The sequence below is a fragment of the Bos indicus x Bos taurus genome, chromosome 9 (genome assembly GCF_003369695.1).
Source record: "Bos indicus x Bos taurus breed Angus x Brahman F1 hybrid chromosome 9, Bos_hybrid_MaternalHap_v2.0, whole genome shotgun sequence".
Taxonomy (NCBI): Eukaryota; Metazoa; Chordata; class Mammalia; order Artiodactyla; family Bovidae; genus Bos; species Bos indicus x Bos taurus.
In genome coordinates, this window is record NC_040084.1 from 96,197,143 (window position 1) to 96,216,352 (window position 19,210).

The following is a 19,210-nucleotide window of genomic DNA, read 5'->3' on the forward strand; positions in this document are numbered from 1 at the left end:
GTATACATCACATGTGTCCTTCCAGGACCGGGATAAAATAAAGATCTTTTAAGAAAAACAAAAACTGAGAGAGTTTGCTAGCAGCAAACCCTTACTAAAGGAAATCCTTAAGCATTTATTTCAGGAAAAAAGGATATTATCCCAGATGGAAAGAATGAGATACAGAAAGAAAAACAAAGAAAGGGGAAAATATGTGGGTAAATATGGAAAAATATTGATACATAAAATAAGAAGAATAAGCTAATAATAATAATAATGTTCTTAGGGAGCAATTTAAAAATAGAAATAAAATACATAGTAATAATACCACAATGTTAGAAGGAACAACTGAAATTGAAGTATTTTAAGGACATCATGTTACTTGGAAAGAGGGTTTACTGTCAATAACGTAACATTTTGATAAACTGTGTATATTAAATTTCTATGATAGCCATGAAAATAATAGAATGCAAAACTCTTAAACTACCATAGGAAAAAATAAAGTGAGAAAAACGGAACAATCAATCCAAAAGAAGATAAGAAAGGAGAGAGAATGGAACATAGAAATGGTGGAACAAGGAGAAACTGCAATTATTTTAATTAAAAATATTAAAATCACAACAATATATTGCTGTTGTTTAGTGGCTCAGTTGTGTCCAACTCTTGTGACCCCCGTGGACTGCAGCAAGCCAGGCTTCCCTGTCTTTCAGTAACTCCTGGAGTTTGCTCCTATTCATGTCCGTTGAGTCCTCTCTTGCTCCTTTTCTCCTCCTCTCCTTAATCTTTCCCAGAATCAGGGTCTTTTCCAATGAGTTGGCTGTTGGCATCAGGTGGCCAAAGAATTGGAGTTTCAGCTTCAGCACCAGTCCTTCCAATGAATATTCAGGGACAAGTTCCTTTAGGATGGACTAGTTTGGTCTCCTTGCAGTCCACGGGACTCCCAAGAGTCTTCTCCAGCATCACAATTCAGAAGCACAAATTTTGGGGTGCTCAGCCTTCTTTATGGTCCAACTTTCACATCTATACCTGACTACTCGAAAAACCATAGCTTTGACTAGATGGTCCTTTGTTGGCAAAATGATATCTCTGCTTTTTAACACACTGTCTAGGTTGGTCATTGCTTCTCTTCCAAGGAGCAAGCGTCCTTTAAGTGTCCAGAGGATTGGACGCTTTCAGTCAGTTTTCATTTAAATACCAAAGAAGGGCAATGCCAAAGAATGTTCAAACTACCACACAATTGCACTTATTTCACTTGCTAGCAAGGTAATGCTCAAAATCTGTCAAGTTAGGCTTCAACAAGATGTGAACCGAGAGCTTCCAGATGTACAAGCTGGGTTTAGAAAAGGCAGAGAAACCAGAGATCAAATTGCCAACATCTATTGGATTATAAAAAAAGCAAGTGAATACCAGAAAAACATGTTCTGCTTCATTGACTACGATAAAGCCTTTGACTGTGTGGATCACAACAAACTGGAAAATTCTTCAAGAGATGGGAATACCAGACCACCTGACCTGCCTCCTGGGGAACCTATATGCAGGTGAAGAAACAATAGTTAGAACCAGACACGGATCAGCGAACTGATTCAAAATTAAGTAAATAGGTCAAGCCTGTGTATTGTTACCCTGCTTATTTAACCTCTATGCAAAGTACATGTGAAATGCTGGGGTGAATGACGCGCAAGCTGGAATCAAGATTGACAGGAGAAATATCGATAACGTCAGATATGTGGATGACATCACTTTAATGGCAGAAAATGAAGAGAAACTAAAGAGCCTCCTGATGAAGATGAAAGAGGAGAGTGAAAAAGCTGGCTTAAAACTCAACATTCAAAAAATGAAGACCATGGCATCCAGTCCCATCACTTCATGGCAAATAGATGAGGAAACAATGGAAACAGTGACAGACTATTTTCTTGGACTCCAAAATCACTGTGAATGGTGATTGCAGCCATGAAATTAAAAGACCTTTGCTCCTTGGAAGAAAAGCTATGACAGAACAATATAATAAACACAAAATGTCAGTAATTATAATAAATGAAAACAGATTAATTTCTCCAGTTAAAGACAATAATTAACAAGTGATTTTTAAAAGAAACACATTAAAAACAATTGGATACAAAAGCATTAAAAGGAAAAGGTAAAAATATATATGTGGATGAATACTAGTCAAAGGAAAACCATTGTGGTTATAGAAATTTTAGGGGAAAAAAGTGGACTTTAAAGCAAAAGGCACTGCTATAGGTATGGAGAGTCACTACTTAATGATAAAAGATTCAATTTGGTAGTAAATTAAAGTAATTCTAAACTATTATGCACCTAATCACAAGGCCTCAAAATAAATAAAGCAAAAACTGACAGAAGATATGAAATCAACAATTTCACCACCACCGCAGGCTTCCCAGGTGGCACTAGTGGTAAAGAAGCTGCTGCCGATGCAGGAGAGGGAAGAGACGTGGGTTGAGTTCCTGGGTTGGGAAGATCCCCTGGAGGAGGGCATGGCCACCCACTCCAGTATTCTTGCCTGAAGAATCCCATGGGCAGAGAAGCCTGGCGGGTTACAGTCCATAGCATCACAGAGTTGGACACAACTGAAGTGACTTAGCACTCAGCACACCACCATTGCAATAGATTTTCAAATAAAACCCACAGAAATTATGAATCTAAGCATTCCAAAAAATCATCAGAGACATAGAAGATTTGAAAATAAAAGAATTAAAAAGTTTGACCTAATAAACAGATAGAATATTATACCTAATAGCTACTCAGAGTATTTGTAAAAACTGACTATACAGAGTGCCATTACACAAGTTTCAACACATTTAAAAGAGTTGGCATCATACAGAACACATTTTATTACAATGGTCTCAATAGATATTATAAAATATAGCAAGGAGGCCACTAAAACTGCCATATATTTGAAATTAAGAATCACTTTTAAGTAATTTACAAATCAAAAATAATCAAAATGAAAATTGAAAAAAAATTTAACTGAGTGCTAATGAAAATACTATGTATCAAAGCTTTCAAGATGCAGCTAAAGCAGAACTTAAATGGAAATTCATGGCCTTAAAAATTTAGATTAGTGACAAAGAAAAGCCAAAAATAATTGCTATAAGCATCCATCTACAGGTCCTAGAAAAAGAATTGCAAAATAAATTCCATTTCAGTAGACAGAAGAAAACAAAGGTAAGAGAGAAAATTTATGGTACTAAAAAGAAACATAAAAGAGAACAAAGTAAGTCCTTTGGAAAGACTAAAAAATAGCAAACAACTGATAAAGAAAAAAAGAGAAATAAATACAATTAAGACAAAGTTTCAAGTATTGCTGATGTTAAGAAACAACAGAATATTAAGAAAAATGTTTAGGAAAAATTTTGTACAAATAAAATTTACAACATAACTGAAAGAGTCAAATTCCTAGAAAAATATTACTTACCAAAACTGAGTTAAGAAAAAATGAAAAACCTTAATAGTCTAACAAGCATTAATGAAATCAAATCAATAGATCTGTCAGAGAACACACTTTTGCACAAACTATTCTAGGATTCAGAAAAGAAAGGAACACCTCCCAAGTCATTCAGTGAGGTTGGTATAACACGTAGATGAAAGAGAGAGGGAGAAAGAACGAGAGAGAAGATAAAGAATGTAGTGTGTGATTAAGAATAAGGTGTCTGTCACACACAGAGAACAAGGTGGTGGTTGCCAGTAGAGACGGGGAGGGAAGGGGGAACCTAGGGGTAGGGGGCTAAGAGGTACAAACAACTAGGTATAAAGTAAACTATAAGGGGGACCTTTCTGGGGGTTCAGTGGTTAAGACTCCATGCTCCGAATGCAGGAGGCCCAGGTTCGATCCCTGGTCAGGGAACTAGATTCTGCAACTAAGACTTGATGAGGCCAGATAAATATCTTAAAAAAAATAAACAAAATAAGCTACAAGGATGTATTGTACCACACAAGGCATATAGCCAATATTTTATAATAACTATAAATGGTTTATAATCTTTAAACCTTGGGACTCACTATATTGTACACCTGTAACTTATATAATACTGTATACCAACTATACATCAAGAAAGAGAGAGAGAAAGTGCAGGAATAGAGAGCCTTTATAAACTGTACTTATTGAACAAACCAAAGGAGTATTTGAAAGTATTGCTGTCTGTGTAGTCTTCCCTCAGCAGGGATTTCAGCAAGAGTGACTCTGACAATTTCAAACTCTCAAAGGAGTGTAAATCTATGCAATTCCAAGGGGGGACTAGGAAGTGGGAGGGTCCTCTAATCACTGCAGATGGTGACTGCAGCCATGAAATTAAAAGACGCTTACTCCTTGGAAGGAAAGTTATGACCAACCTAGATGGCATATTCAAAAGCAGAGACATTACTTTGCCAGCAAAGCTTCGTCTAGTCAAGGCTATGGTTTTTCCTGTGGTCATGTATGGATGTGAGAGTTGGACTGTGAAGAAGGCTGAGCGTCGAAGAATTGATGCTTTTGAACTGTGGTGTTGGAGAAGACTCTTGAGAGTCCCTTGGACTGCAAGGAGATCCAACCAGTCCATTCTAAAGGAGATCAGCCCTGGGATTTCTTTGGAAGGAATGATGCTAAAGCTGAAACTCCAGTACTTTGGCCACCTGATGCGAAGAGTTGACTCATTGGAAAAGACTCTGATGCTGGGAGGGATTGGGGGCAAGAGGAGAAGGGGACGACAGAGGATGAGATGGCTGGATGGCGTCGCTGACTCGATGGATGTGAGTATGGTGATGGACAGGGAATTGGTGATGGACAGGGAATTGGTGATGGACAGGGAATTGGTGATGGACAGGGAGGCCTGGCATGCTGCGATTCATGGGGTCGCAAAGAGTCCGACACGACTGAGCGACTGATCTGATCTGATCTGATCTGAACCACTAAGAAACTGGTTCTCTTCTACATATGGCCCTTGACTCTTGAGTGCCACATTTGGGACAAAGTCATTTGTTTAAAAAACAAGGCTCAGAATATATGCCCTCTCTCATGCCAAGACCATGCCTTTCTGGGGTCCCTCCATCTTCCCAGGATGCTATCAGGAACGTAAAGATCTCTGCTGGCTTATATTCCAAGGTAATGTCTACTCCTGTTTCTCCAAAATAAATGACTTCTTTGCTTAACCCCTTTTCTCTCTCTTGTTCTTGATACAGTAGATATTTACAACCTGCTACATCCAGCCTCTTAATCAGTCCTACCAAAAATGCAAGTTGCCTTAACTTCAAGGGCAAAGAGCATTTAATTTTTTACATCCCTGGTGGCTCAGATGGTAAAGAGTCCACCTGCAATGCAGGAGATCCAGGTTAGATCCCTGGGTTGGGAAGTTTCCCTGGAGAAGGGCATGCCAACCCACTCCAGTATTTGTGCCTGGGAAATCCCATGGACAGAGGAACTACAGTCCATGGGGTCGCATGAGGCTGTAGAGTTGGACACAACTGAGCAACTAACACACAGGAGGGAGAAGAGAAATATTTGTGTTCCATCCTTCTAAGGCATCAAGGATGAAGAGAAAAATAAAATGGTTTCATTTCCTATTGACCCAGTCTGAGTATTCACTTGCTGTCACACTTTGATCACAAATATTTACTGAAATCAGTGGCATGGGAGCCACGGGGCAGCTGTGCGCCCCCTGCTGTTTGTGATGGGCGACTGGGGAGGGTGTGCTGGCTGAATGCTTGAGGTGGGAACACCTCCATCCTGTTGCTGTGAAGGAAGTTCAGTTCAGTTCAGTCCAGTCTCTCAGTCATGTCCGACTCTTTGCGACCCCATGAATTGCAGCACGCCAGGCCTCCCTGTCCATCACCAACTCCCAGAGTTCACCCAAACTCATGCCCATCGTGTGAAGGAAGACAAGTGGACAAAGGATGTATTCCACCAAAACCACACTAAACAGAGTTTTGTAAACTTTTTTCCACTTAAAATGCATTGCTGACATTCTCTCATCTTTAAAGAATCTTCAACATTACTAACAGTAACGGTGGCTTAATCATCTGTACACGTACATAACCTAGTTTTGACACAGCACTCCCTTGTTGTTAGATGTTTGCATTGTTTCTCATTTCTGGTTATTGTATGTTATGCTTCAGTGACTGTCCTTGTAAAGAAATATGGCTTGCACCCTTGATATTCCATCTGGATTCATTCCTAGAAGTTAAATTGCTGGGCCAAAGGATGTAAGCCTTTTCTTTAAAAAAAAAAAAATGAAAACCATGATCAAAATGCCCTCCCAAAGTCTTGTGCCAATTTACACTCCCACAGTCACTAGAGCATGTCAGACTGAAATCCTCAAAGGGGGATGTCTTTGAGCTCACGAACTCCAACCTCAGTCTAACAAGATTTTCCTTGCAAGCATCTCTTAGTTGGCTTTTACCACGGCCTTGTACGCTTTCAAATGCCAATCGCTTCTTTTCCAGATTGAAATACTCTGGATAAACAACTTCTGGTGGCTTAGTGGTAAAGAATCAGCCTGCCAATGCAGGAGACACAGGGGACTTAGGTTCGATCCCTGGGTCAGGAAGATCCCTTGGAGGAGGGACTTGCAGTCCACTCCAGTATTCTTGCCTGGAGAATCCCATGGACAGAGGAGCCTGATGGACTGCAGTCCATGGGGTTGCAGAGTCAGACACAACTTACCAACTGATTGTGCACAAACAACTTCTCAGTGTGATAAATGGTAATCAGCTGATATATAGTATGCATTTTCATTCATATGATAATAAAAGCTAAGTTGTAGGCATCAAATACTTCATATCAGGACTTGTTCTAAGTGCTACATGCATGGATATATAAATCTTAATAGTTCAGTCAAGTAGCTGAGGCTGTTTTTTGCAGAGGAGGCATCTGAGAAGACACAAACTATAAAATCTGACCACACATACACACACGCACACACACACACACACACCAAGATTTTTGTATTGTAGCTTATAGTAAACCTCTCAACATACCTGACTGTCAAAGCTTCTTCTGTGTTCCACATAAGTCTATCTCCTCCCAAGCGTGGGCTGTGATCTCCTCGTCTCCAGCTGACCTCCCTTCTCTAGGTGCCCATCCCCAACCAGTCCCTTGGCCCCAGGCCACATATAAGGGATACATACACCACACCTCACAGTGGTGATGCACTGGAGACTGCGCTGTGCAGAGTCGGGGTGGAGGTCACTCACTGCCCTTGGCCTGAGATCATTTCCTCGTCCATGTCATCTTGGTGTTGGCAGCTTCGAATTTTTTTTCATTCAACTGGAGATTTTCCTCTTTCTTGGTTGGTGTTCACTCGCTCAGCCATGACCGACTCTTTGCAACCCCATGGACTGCAGCACGCCAGTCTTCCCTGTCCTTTACTGTCTCCCAGAATTTGCTCAAACTCATGTCCATTGAGTCAGTGATGCTATCCAACCATCTCATCCTCTGTCACACCTTCTCCTCCTGCCCTCCGTCTTTCCCAGCATCAGGGTCTTTTCCAATGAGTCAGCTCTTTGCATCAGGTGGCCAAAGTATTGGAGCTCCAGCTTCAGCATCAGTCCATCAGTTTCTTGGTCAGATGAGTGATTTTCTACTGTATCCTGGAGACTGGGTGTCACCAAGGGCATGCGATTCTGGAAATGCCCACAGGCACTGAGCAGTGCCCATGCCACACTCCCCATGAAAGACATGTTCAGATGTCACTGATCTAGTCATCTTCTCGTGAGATTTTCAAAATTGAATGATCACACAATAAGGATAATTTGTTCTTCCCCTTCAACAGGCATCAATCATCATAAGGAAAAAAAAAAAAAAACTCTGAAAAACTAACTTTAAATTCTCCCAAGATTCTCAAGTTTGAAACACATTTCTCAAAGGAAGGAAAGCCTCCTGTTTCTTGTTTCCATACCTCCAACCCATAAAGCAGAGAAAACACAAGAGTCTGCCAGGACTTTTGTAAAGAGTTATTTATTATGACAAAGCCAGTTGTCACTGTCCACATGAAGTCATCTCGGCCTGAGCATGTTAGGCGCCTGGTTTAGAAGGCCGTGTCATTCCTTGAGCTATGGAATATTGTTTTGGCAAAAAGCAACTGACTGTATGCTCTCACCGTTAGGAAACCATCCAATGCTTCCCCTCATCCAGCTCATCATAAGCACGCCTTCCCCTTAGACTCACTCCCCTTGCCCTGGACATGCTCTGAGGAAGCACTCTTTCTGCTGGGAAGGGGAGGGGTGCTTCCTGATGGACTAGAAAGGTGTCAAGGTGATTGGCCCCCGGTGAAGAAGGCCCTGTCTCTGCAGCAAGATGCTGTAGAGTCTGCGGCCCCAGCTGGCATCCTTCAGAAGAGCTGTTGGTGAAAGGGATGAACAGAGGGTGTTCTTAGTGGGGACCAGGACCCCAAAGCCTTCCCCAATCAGAAGGGCCTATGTGTATCCTGCCAGCTCATACTTTTTCAGCTGATTCTACTTTAGAGCAACCTTGCCAGAGAAAATGGAAAAACACATCTTAGAGATAAATCAACACTGGGTCCAAGTTCCTGTTTCAGTTGTTTTGCTTCGCGGTCTGCCCTTGCTCCAGATTATATTGCAATGACCTACCACTGTTCTCCTGGGTCCAAGGATGAGATCTGCCTCAGAGAGTTAACTTTTCACCTGGGTGGTCTGTCGTAAAGCAGGTCCCCTTTCAGAACCATAGAATTTTAGAGCTAGAAGGAATCTTCCAGATCAATTACTCCAATACATTGCTTCTACTGAGAACACAAGAGACCCAGAGAGGTTAAGTCACTAGCACACACTTACACAGCAATCCAGCTGCAGAAACAGGAATGGTACAGGGTCTTCAGAAACTGCAGGATGCCCTTTCTACCTCAAGATGGTAGACCCCTAGATTCTCTACAGTTTTCCAATTTGATTCCAAATGTTTTCATTTTAAATGGAAATACCTAAAAATAGCCCAAACCTCTGGGCACCTTCCTAAATTTCTCTACTTCTTTGGAGCAAATGATAGACTGCTGCTGCTGCTGCTAAGTCGCTTCAGTTGTGCCCGACTCTGTGCAACCCCATAGACAGCAGTCCACCAGGCTCCCCCCGTCCCTGGGATTCTCCAGGCAAGTACCATTTCCTTCCCCAGTGCATGAAAGTGAAAAGTGAAAGTGAAGTCGCTCAGTTGTGTCCGACTCTTTTCGACCCCATGGACCATAGCCCACCAGGCTCCTCCATCCATGGGATTTTCCAGGCAAGAGTACTGGAGTGGGATGTTATTGCCTTCTCCAAATGATAGACTACTTTAGAATTTAAGCCACCAAAATCTGAAGCATGCCTATCCTAACCTTACTCAGTTGAACCAAAAGATCTTAGACTTTCAGATATTTGGAAGTGACTTCGAGTCAATTTCTGGTTTGAGTTTAGCATCGTAAGCAAACATTTCATGCCTGTCATCTCCTTTGATGTATTTGGAGCCTGAGATTTATAGTAATAAACCTTCACTCAGCATGTCATCCTCATAACAGGCATCAATCTCACCATCATGGCAAAGATGGGACTGGTGTGTTGGATGTACTGAAGATATTCTAGGCGGATTTCAAAGCCAAGAAAGCAATTACTAGATAAGGCATATGTTCAACCTAATGAAGAACATTCTCAAATAATACACTGGATCTTGTATGTTTTCAATAAAGCAATAATTGGTTCATACCTGTACACAGAAAGATAGCTTTCATGTTTATTTAAAAATATGTTCTTTAGACTAAAGGGCAATTGCTCACTGGATAAACTCTTTCACTGAATATATATTGTGGGGACACTACCTGTCCCAGACTTGCTATCCAAGACATTGGTATCTGTAGCAGGATAAAGGATGGCCCCCAAGAGAGGTGTCCACCCAGAATGTGTGGATTTCACCTTATTTAGTAAAAGGGTCCTTGCAGATATGATTAAATTAAGGATCTCAAGCTAAAGAGGTGATCACCGATAATCTGGATGGACTCTTACGCCAGGGAAGTGTTCTTATGAGAAGAGAAGGGAGACACAGACATGAGGGAGAAGACACACACATGAGGGAGAAGACACACACATGAGGGAGAAGACACACACAAGGAAGAAGAGACACACATGAGGGAGAAAACACAAGACTCACATATGAGGGAGGAGACACACACATGAGGGAAAAGACACACATGAGGGAGAAGACACAGATATGAGGGAGAAGACACAGATATGCCAGAGAAGACACACACATGAGGGAGATGACACACACATGAGGGAGAAGACTCACACATGAGGGAGAAGACACAGATATGAGAGAGAAGACTCACACATGAGGGAGAAGACACACACAAGGAAGAAGAGACACACATGAGGGAGAAAACACAGGACTCACATATGAGGGAGGAGACACACACATGAGGGAAAAGACACACATGAGGGAGAAGACACAGATATGAGGGAGAAGACACAGATACGCCAGAAAAGACACACACATGAGGGAGATGACACACACATGAGGGAGAAGACTCACACATGAGGGAGAAGACACAGATATGAGAGAGAAGACTCACACATGAGGGAGAAGACACACACAAGGAAGAAGAGACACACATGAGGGAGAAAACACAGGACTCACATATGAGGGAGGAGACACACACATGAGGGAAAAGACACACATGAGGAGAAGACACAGATATGAGGGAGAAGACACATACATGAGGGAGAAGACACAGATATGAGGGAGAAGACTCACACGTGAGGGAGAAGACATGCACATGAGGAAGAAGACATGCATGAGGGAAAAAAGACAAGACACACACATGAGGGAGAAAACACAGAAGAGAAGCTTGTGTGAAGATGGTGGCAGAGACTGCTGTCATTCTGCCGCACTGAAGAAATGCTTGGAACCACCAGAAGCTAAGGAAGAGGAAGAAATCCCCCCAGAAGTCAATCAGAATGTGACCCTGCAGATATCTTGATTTTGGCCCAATGATACAGACTTCAGACTTCGGGCCTCCAGAACTGTGAGAGAGTAAATTCCCTGGGTTTGTGGCCATATCACTGCAATCTGCCTCCAGGGTCACGTCAACTTTTCTATGTGGATGTCTAATCTTTCTCTGTCTCTCTTATGAGTAGACTTATGATGGCATTTAAGACTTTCCCACATAATCCATGACAACAACTTCATCTCAAGATTCTTAAAGTAATCAGACTTGCAAAGACCCTTTATCCATTTACAGGTTCTGGGATTAGGACCTAATATCTATAGGGGGGAATTAATCAGTCTTCCATAGCCCCCAAATCTCATTGACTTAACACAGCAGAGACCAACATGAACAAGTACCTTCCTCCATCTTGTGGTATGCCAACTGGGACACTTGGTGGCCAAGGTCAGAGCAGCAAGGAAAGAAGAGAGAGAAGAAAAGATTCTAGGCTTTTAATTACCTTTGGCTGAAACTGACTCATGTTAATTTTGCTCACAGTCCATTGGCCAGAACTAACCATAAGGACACAACTTAACTGTAAGGAATACTGATGAAACGGAGTAGGATCTTAGGACCCTTCCCCACCCCTACCCCACCACATCCTCACCCCATCTTTTGTCTGTGGGAAAACTTTAGCCAAAGAATAAGTTTAATCGGAAAAATGAGAAAATGCAGGGACAAAAAATAGTCCAACAAGACTAAATAATAATAGTTCTAGTCATTCAGCAAAGCCAAGGACCTTTAGTTCCTCCTCAAGGGCTGTAGATAATATTCTGAGCCATATCCTGTGAGCTGTCTTGTAGATACTGAAACTCCCACCAGGTGGAAGAAGTTAACTGCATAAGTCTAGACTGTAGCCATGACATAAACTGCCACAGTTTGGGAGAACTGGCCTCAAGGAAATGGGAACAAACCAATTCTGGAACTAAAGATTATGGACTTAAAATAATCTAGATGATGCTGGTCAGACCACCAATGACGAATTTCAAGATGACCGTCAGAGCTGACTGTGCTGTTTCTGCACATAGCCGCCTCCCTCTGCCTGTGAAAAGTCTTGCCTCCTGATTGTCAGGGAGAGGGGGAGCTGGCCCTTGGACAGGAGTCTGTCCTCCCCCAACACAGGTTGCTGGCATCCAAAAGAAAGCAAACTTTCCTTTCCACCAAACTTGCCCCTTTATTGGCTTTTGAGCAGCAAGAAGTCAGACCCCACTTGTGGTTATATTGGCATATGTAAGGGGGCAAATAAATATTTGATGAACACTAACTGTCTTTGCAACGTGCTGAGGTCAGAAAATGATGCAAACTGTTGCTGTGGGAGACAACTACTGCTCTGTCACCCAACATGCATCCCCGCGCCCCCCGCTGCAGCAGAACCGCTCCTCCTCACGCCGTGTGGAGCCAAAGTTTCAAAGGTGGCCAAATTACCCAGTCTGTCCAACCAAAGTCTTAGTGTGGAATTTTCCACTTCAGTGTTGGAAACTGCACCAAAGTCAGCGCAATGCAATTTGTGCACTAAAGACGCAGGTGCTGGTCTAGTTGCTCAGTCATGTCCGACTCTTTTGCAATCCCATGGACTGTAGCCCACAAGGCTCCTTGGTTCATGGGATTTCCCGGGCAAGAATACTGGGGTGGGTTACCATGTCCTTCTCCAGGGGATCTTCCAGAACCAGGAATCAAACCCACATCTCCTGCATTGGCAGGCAGATTTTTTTTTTTTTTTTTTTACCACTAGCGCCACCTGGGAAGCCCCAGCTACCCAGAGTTAGGTCAAATTTCACAGGTTAAGGGCACTGTCCTCTACAGCCCACCCTCACGTCAGTCACCAGCCCAAGCCACCCACACTTCTGACCCACTGCTGCAAATGCAGGGGTTCCCACCAGCTCCTCGGGTTTGATAATTCACTAGGACAACTCATAGAACTCAGGAAAACACTATCCAGATTTATTATAGCAAAAGGATACCAAACAAGAACAGCCAAGTGAAGAGATATATGGGGCACCATTTGGGAAGGTTCCAAATGCAAAGCTCTTGTGTCCTCCGGATGTGTCACTGTTCTGGGACATTGATATACTCAGTCAGAGTTTTTACTGGGGTTTCACTCTATAGCCATGTGATGGGGCCACTGGCCATGAGATTGAACTCAATCTCCACTCTCTTTCACCCGTGGAAAGTGGGGCTGATACTACTTGGTTCATAGCCCCAGCCCTCTAATTACATGGTTGGCCCTTCTGACCTGGCCAGCCCCATCCTAAAACTGTCTGGGGGCCAACAATGAGTCACCTCATATAAACTCAGGTGTGGTCCAAGAACCCACGGATGAATTACAAAGACACTCCTATCACTCGGGAAATTCCAAGAGTTTTGAGGTTTTCTTCCAGGAACCAGGGACGGAGGCCAGCCAAATTCATCATACAACAGCTGAGATGATGAAAGTCTGTAGCTGCCGGCTACCAGGTCACCTGCCCTCCACTCATTCCCTCTGCCCACCCCCATCACCTACCACAGACAGGAAAACCCTGGTAATGAGAGAGAATAAAACCAACACAAAGAGAAGATGAGATGAGATGAGACGTGGAGACTGAGAGCAAGCCCTGAATACACAGGCTGATTTCTTCAATGCAGCCCTGTCTCTCCCTGTTACAGAAGTCAGTAAATCTCAACTCTTACTTAAGCTGCATGGAATTAAATCCCTGTCACTTGAAATCCAAGAAAGAAAAAAAAAATTAATAGCCTTCCCTTCAGGAGCATACCATTTGAATGAAGGGTGACATATACAAATGAAAAATGACATGACAATTTTCAGGCAACAATTTAAGAATAATCATACATTCATTCCATTCATTCATGATTAAGTACTGCAGGAGAAACAACTATTCTTCTCAAGGAAGATCCAAAAGCTATGACACTCACTTTTATTCTAGTTCTCATTTTATTCAACAACATTCTGGTGCTTGGAATGACAGGACAAAGCTACTATGAAACATATCTAAAAGCAGGAGGAACATAAGGAAGAGTTGGATCTTATTTTATGCATCAGGGTGCTCGCCATCATCCCCATGGGAGTGGAGGCCATTAGGAGTACAGTAGAGTCATCAAATTCTGAAAATACATATTGCTTTTAAAACCAAAAACAAGCTTTAATTTGCAGTCTCTTTTTAAAAGTATTAATGTGTATCTTTCAAAGTAGGTTAAAAAGCTTATTTCAATGAAAGAAAGGTGGAGAGCAACAATGGCAAATCACACAAGTAGCAACATGCTCCTCTTCGTAAAACACTGAGAATCACTACTTTATACAATAGGTGTGTTTCTGAGAATCCCTCTGTGACTCCTTGATTCGGGTCCTATTTTACCATCAATTACCATGATTATTTCAGATCGATGGGCTGCTGCATTCAATCAGACAATCAGCAGTGTGTCATCTCTCTGCCAGGTCCTGATGGGTCAGTGAGTTAAGCAAAGTAAGTGCTGAACAGGCATTGCTCCTGTCCAGAAAGTATGTCTCATGATACCAGCAGAATCCTAAGTCCATGGTGGGTGTCAAAAGTAGAGACTGCTTGTCAGAGCCCCGCTTCGAGAAAGTCTCATCAGAGTCACCCTAAAAGTATCCTTCCACGAGGGTGAAGCTGTCAGCTTCAGTGTGACTTGCACAGTTCTCCAAGGCAGGCTCCACCTCCAGGATCAGACCATAGAGTTTTGACAGGGAGCTTTGGTCCTAAGGATGTTCTTGAATCTGAGGAAGATGGCCAGGATCTGAAAACCCTAGAGGGCAGGTAAGATGGTGACTAATGGCAGTTGATAGGCTCTGAGGGTGGCAAAATTATCTGTTGAATGAATCCCTTTGACTGCATGGATCACAACAAATTGTGGAAAATTCTTCAAGAGATGGAAATACCCGACCACCTTACCTGCCTCCTGAGAAATCTGTATGCAGGTCAAGAAGCAGTAGGTAAAACCGGACATGGGACAACAAACTGGTTCCAAATTGGGAAGGGAGTACGTCAAGGCTGTGCATTGTCACCCTGCTTATTTAACTTCTATGCAGAGTACATCACGTGAAATGCTCTGCTGGATGAATCACAAGCTGGAATCAAGATTGCCAGGAGAAATATCAATAACCTCAGATATGCAGACGACACCACTCTAATGGCAGAAAGTGAAGAGGAGCTAAAGAGCTTCTTGATGAGGATAAAAGAGGAAAGTGAAAAGGCTGGCTTAAAACTCAGCATTCAAAAAACTAAGATCATGGCACCTGATCCCATCACTTCATGGCAAATAGATGGGGGAAGAGTGGAAACAGTACGGATTCTTATTTTCTTGGACTCTAAAATCACTGTGGATGGTGACTGCAACCACAAAGTTTTAAAAACTCTTGTTCTTTGGAAGAAAAGCTATGAAAAACCTAGACAGCGTATAAAAAAGCAGAGACATCACTTTGCTGACAAAGGTCCATATAGTCAAAGCTATAGTTTTTCTAGCAGTCAGGTATGGATGCGAGGGTTGGACCAGAAAGAAGGCTGAGCACCGAAGAATTGATGCCTTCCTACTGTGGTGCTGGAGAAGACTCTTGAGAGTTCCCTGGACAGCAAGGAGATCAAACCAGTCAATCCTAAAGGAAATCAACCCTGACTATTCATTGGAAGGACTGATGCCAAAGCTGAAGTTCCAATACTTTGGTCACCTGATGCAAAGAGCTGACTCACTGAAAAAGACCCTGATGCTGGGAAAGATTGAAGGCAGGAGGAGAAGGGGGTGACAGAGGATGAGATGGTTGGATGGCATCATCAACTCAATGGACATGAGTTTGCAAAAACTTGGGGAGATAGTGAAGGACAGGGAAGGCTGGCATGCTGCAGTCCATGGGGTCACAAAGAGTCGAACACAACTTAGTGACTCAACAAACAAAGCAAACAAAACATACTGTGACATCCTTGTAGCAAAGGATCTTTTTGCTAAAATGACATCACCTCCAGGGGCCTGTAATTTTGGTAAATTCTGATTCCTAGGAATAATATATTTCATATCTACTGAACTTTTCACGATGACCAAGAGCTTTCAACACTGTGGTTTAGGAAACTGGAACTTCAGAACATGTACCAACAGCATCTTGGCTTGAATGCCAGCCAAGGACTCTCTGCCCAAAGGTGGGATCAGTCAAGACTTGAGAAATCAGGATATTAACTACCACTTATTTGTGCTTACTATGTGCTATATCGGGCTTCCCTGGTAGCTCAGATGGTAAAGCATCTGCCTGCAATGCAGGAGACCCGGGTTCGATCCCTGGGTTGGGAAGATGTGCTATATTAAATTGTATCAACATCATCTTATCAAATCTCACAATGACCTTACATGGTAAATATTGTTATCCCCATTTTAGAGATGATGAAACTGAGGCTCAGAGACGTCACCTGCTGCTAAGCAGTGGAACTAGGACGTGATTGCTTGTTCAGCTCCAAAACCCACACTCCAAACACCTGCTCCCTCAGCTGCAAGTTGCCAGCATTGTCAAGGAGAGTATCCCACTCTTCACCTACAGCCTGATCAAACTTGCCTTCCTGTCCTCTGAGACCAGGTGCAAGTTCTTCAGTCTGACCAAGACGCCAGAGGATTACACCATCATTGTCGATGAGGAGGGCTTCCTGGAACTGCCCTCCTCAGAACACCTGGGTGTGCCCGATGCCACCTGGCTGGCCCTCAATGTGGTGTCCAGGGCGGCAGCTTCTCCAGTTTCCAGGCCACCAGCATGACCAAGATCGTCAAGTCAGTCATCACCCCACTGGCTGATCAGAACATCTCTGTGTCCACGCTGTCCACCTTCCAGATGGACTTCATCCTGGTGCATGAGTAGGACCTGCCCTTCATCACCCACACTTTGTCATCAGAGTTAACCACCCTGCACGTCATCAATAGCGAGACGCTGGCAGCTGAGAACCTTGGCATTACACACTGCTTCATGAAGCCCAAGGCGGTCCAGAGGCCCGTCATCCACCCACTGTCCACCCCAAGCAACAGGTTCTGTGTCACCAGCCTGGACTCTGACATACCGCCCACTGTTGCCACACTCCTTATGGACGTCACGTTCTACTCCAGTGGACTGAAGGACCCCCTGGTGTCCTCCGGCGATAACTGTGGCCACATCCGCTTCTTCTCCTTCTCCCTGATAAAGGGCTACATCTCCCTGGTGAGGGACAAGCAGACCCAGCAGAGGTTTCCTAGTAATTTGTTGTTCACAAGCACATCTGGGGGGCTCTGGAAGATGGTGAGGATTGGAGGATAGGCCCCGGGATTTGATAAGTGCTTCGAAGTGGCCTGGATCGCTGAGCCTTTGGCTGCCGCAGACATCCAAACCTACTACATCAGCACCTTCAAGTTCCTCCACACACTGGTGCCGGAAGAAAACATCAGCACCCTGAAAGTCAGCCAAGCAGAAAAATATGGAGGGCCTCTTTTGTTCCTCCCCTTCAGTGCCCCCAGGCCTGGGCCCGCCCTGCCCTGAAGACTCTTGCAGTGTTTCTCAAAAGACTAGAAAATTGGCCCCGTGGCCCCCAAAGGATGGGTCTCTAGGAGACACCCTCAATGGCTGGGACCCAAGCCAAGGCTTCCCCGTGCCTTCCTGCCTTCCTGGAGTCCCCAGATCCTCCAGTGAGACCCCCACCTCTTCCCCCACCCCAGAAAATGATGTCTGGGGCCCAGGGAGTTGTAAGCCCGGCCACCTTCTCATCAGGCCTCACCCAGGGCTGGGGTAGGGGGGGCATTGGTAGATGCTGAAGGAAGCTGGGGTACCAATTCTCCTGTCATCTTGGGGGCTGGCTGAGCAGGACAGAGTTCATGGAGCCCAGGAAGGCCCTTGTGAGGGCAGGGGCTCTGGATCCTGTGTTTGCTGGTCTCTGGTTCCATCAGCTCTGGGCTGGTTCCTGCACACTGGAGGTCAGTGAATGGTGGTGTGCTGGTGAGGCTCCCAGAGAGCCCCCGGCAGGGGCAGGGGGAACGGATCTGGGCAGGGACCCCAGCCACCCAGAACCTTGCCTGCCAACCATAGGCCCTATGCCCCAACTCCCAGCAAGACTGCCAAGGGGGTCCTGTCCAGACCCTCCCCACCACAAGCACTCATCCTCGGGGCAACAGGGTTCCCTAGAGACCCAGCAGCCTGGAGCACGAGCTCCTATGCCCTCTCCTTTCCCCGGACCCTCCTGGGGCCGGCAGAGCTTGGTTCTTCCCAGGTGGGGGCATCCCCAGCATTCTGGGCTGGGGTTTCCTCAGCTCACCCCCACCTCCCCAGCAATCGACTAGACTGGCCCAGGGCTCCCCCGTTGTCCTGCCCTCCTCTCCCTGCCCCACTTGTGGGGGAACATGGAAGGCTTCTGCCCCCCAACTCATCTGCCCACGCGCCCCTCAGTCCAAGGGCTGTGGCGTTCATGAGTACTTGACCATGGAAGCAGCTTATCTGAGCCTTAATAGAGAAAACCATACCTTGGTATAGTTTCCCATTTAATGTATTTGCACCCAGGCTGCGGTTGGCAGTGGGTTCAGGGCACAGGACCTGCTGAGCCTGTCAGGGCCCAAAGTATGACATCACTTGGTTGACATCTGTGGCTCCAGGGACAACCATGAGAACTGAAGCTGCTTCCAGGGCTTTCCCTTCAGAGCAGGAAGCTGGAAACAGAGGTCAGTTACGATCCAGGGGTCCCCAGGGCACCCCACACAGGGCTGGCAAGGCAGAGTGGTTCTGAGCATCAGAGGAAGGTTCCCATGGGCCACGAGGAGGTGGACAGGCAGATGGCAGGCCAGCCCCCACCCAGAGAATGGGGGACCCCTGTGTCTCCTCTCCAGTGGGTGGTGTTTTCTGAGTGAGCAGGACTGGCAGAGTCCTCCTCGGTGACCAGACATCTGCTGACACGTGCTGTCCCTGAGAAGCTGGGAGGAGAAGGGCCATTCTCTTGACAGAGTGAAGCCCTCACCTCCTCTCCAGGCCACATAGGACCCTCTGAGCCCCGGAAACCCACCCGGTGGGGGAGCTGTGTGTCTGAATCCTTACAGATGTTCAGAGCCCAACTACTGATTCGGAACCCATGTAGTTGGATTTGTTGTTGTTGTTGTTGTTTTTAAGTGAAGTCATTTTGCACAAAAGTCCAGAAACACCCAAAAATGTCAACTGTTTGCTGGTTCCAAAACCGGGGTGACCACGTGGGCAGGGCAGCCCTTCACGTCCTGAGCCCCCTTTCTGTCCCTGGAAGGCCTTGATTTTTCCGTGGTGTGCACCCTCCAGTGACCCCGAGTCACTC

At 44.8% G+C, this 19,210-nt stretch overlaps 1 pseudogene; it reads left to right on the forward strand.

The window, feature by feature from the left end:
* LOC113898766 overlaps positions 1 to 17,424 on the forward strand; it is a 65,232-nt pseudogene extending 47,808 nt beyond the window's left edge.
* Positions 17,425 to 19,210: the final 1,786 nt, after the last annotated feature.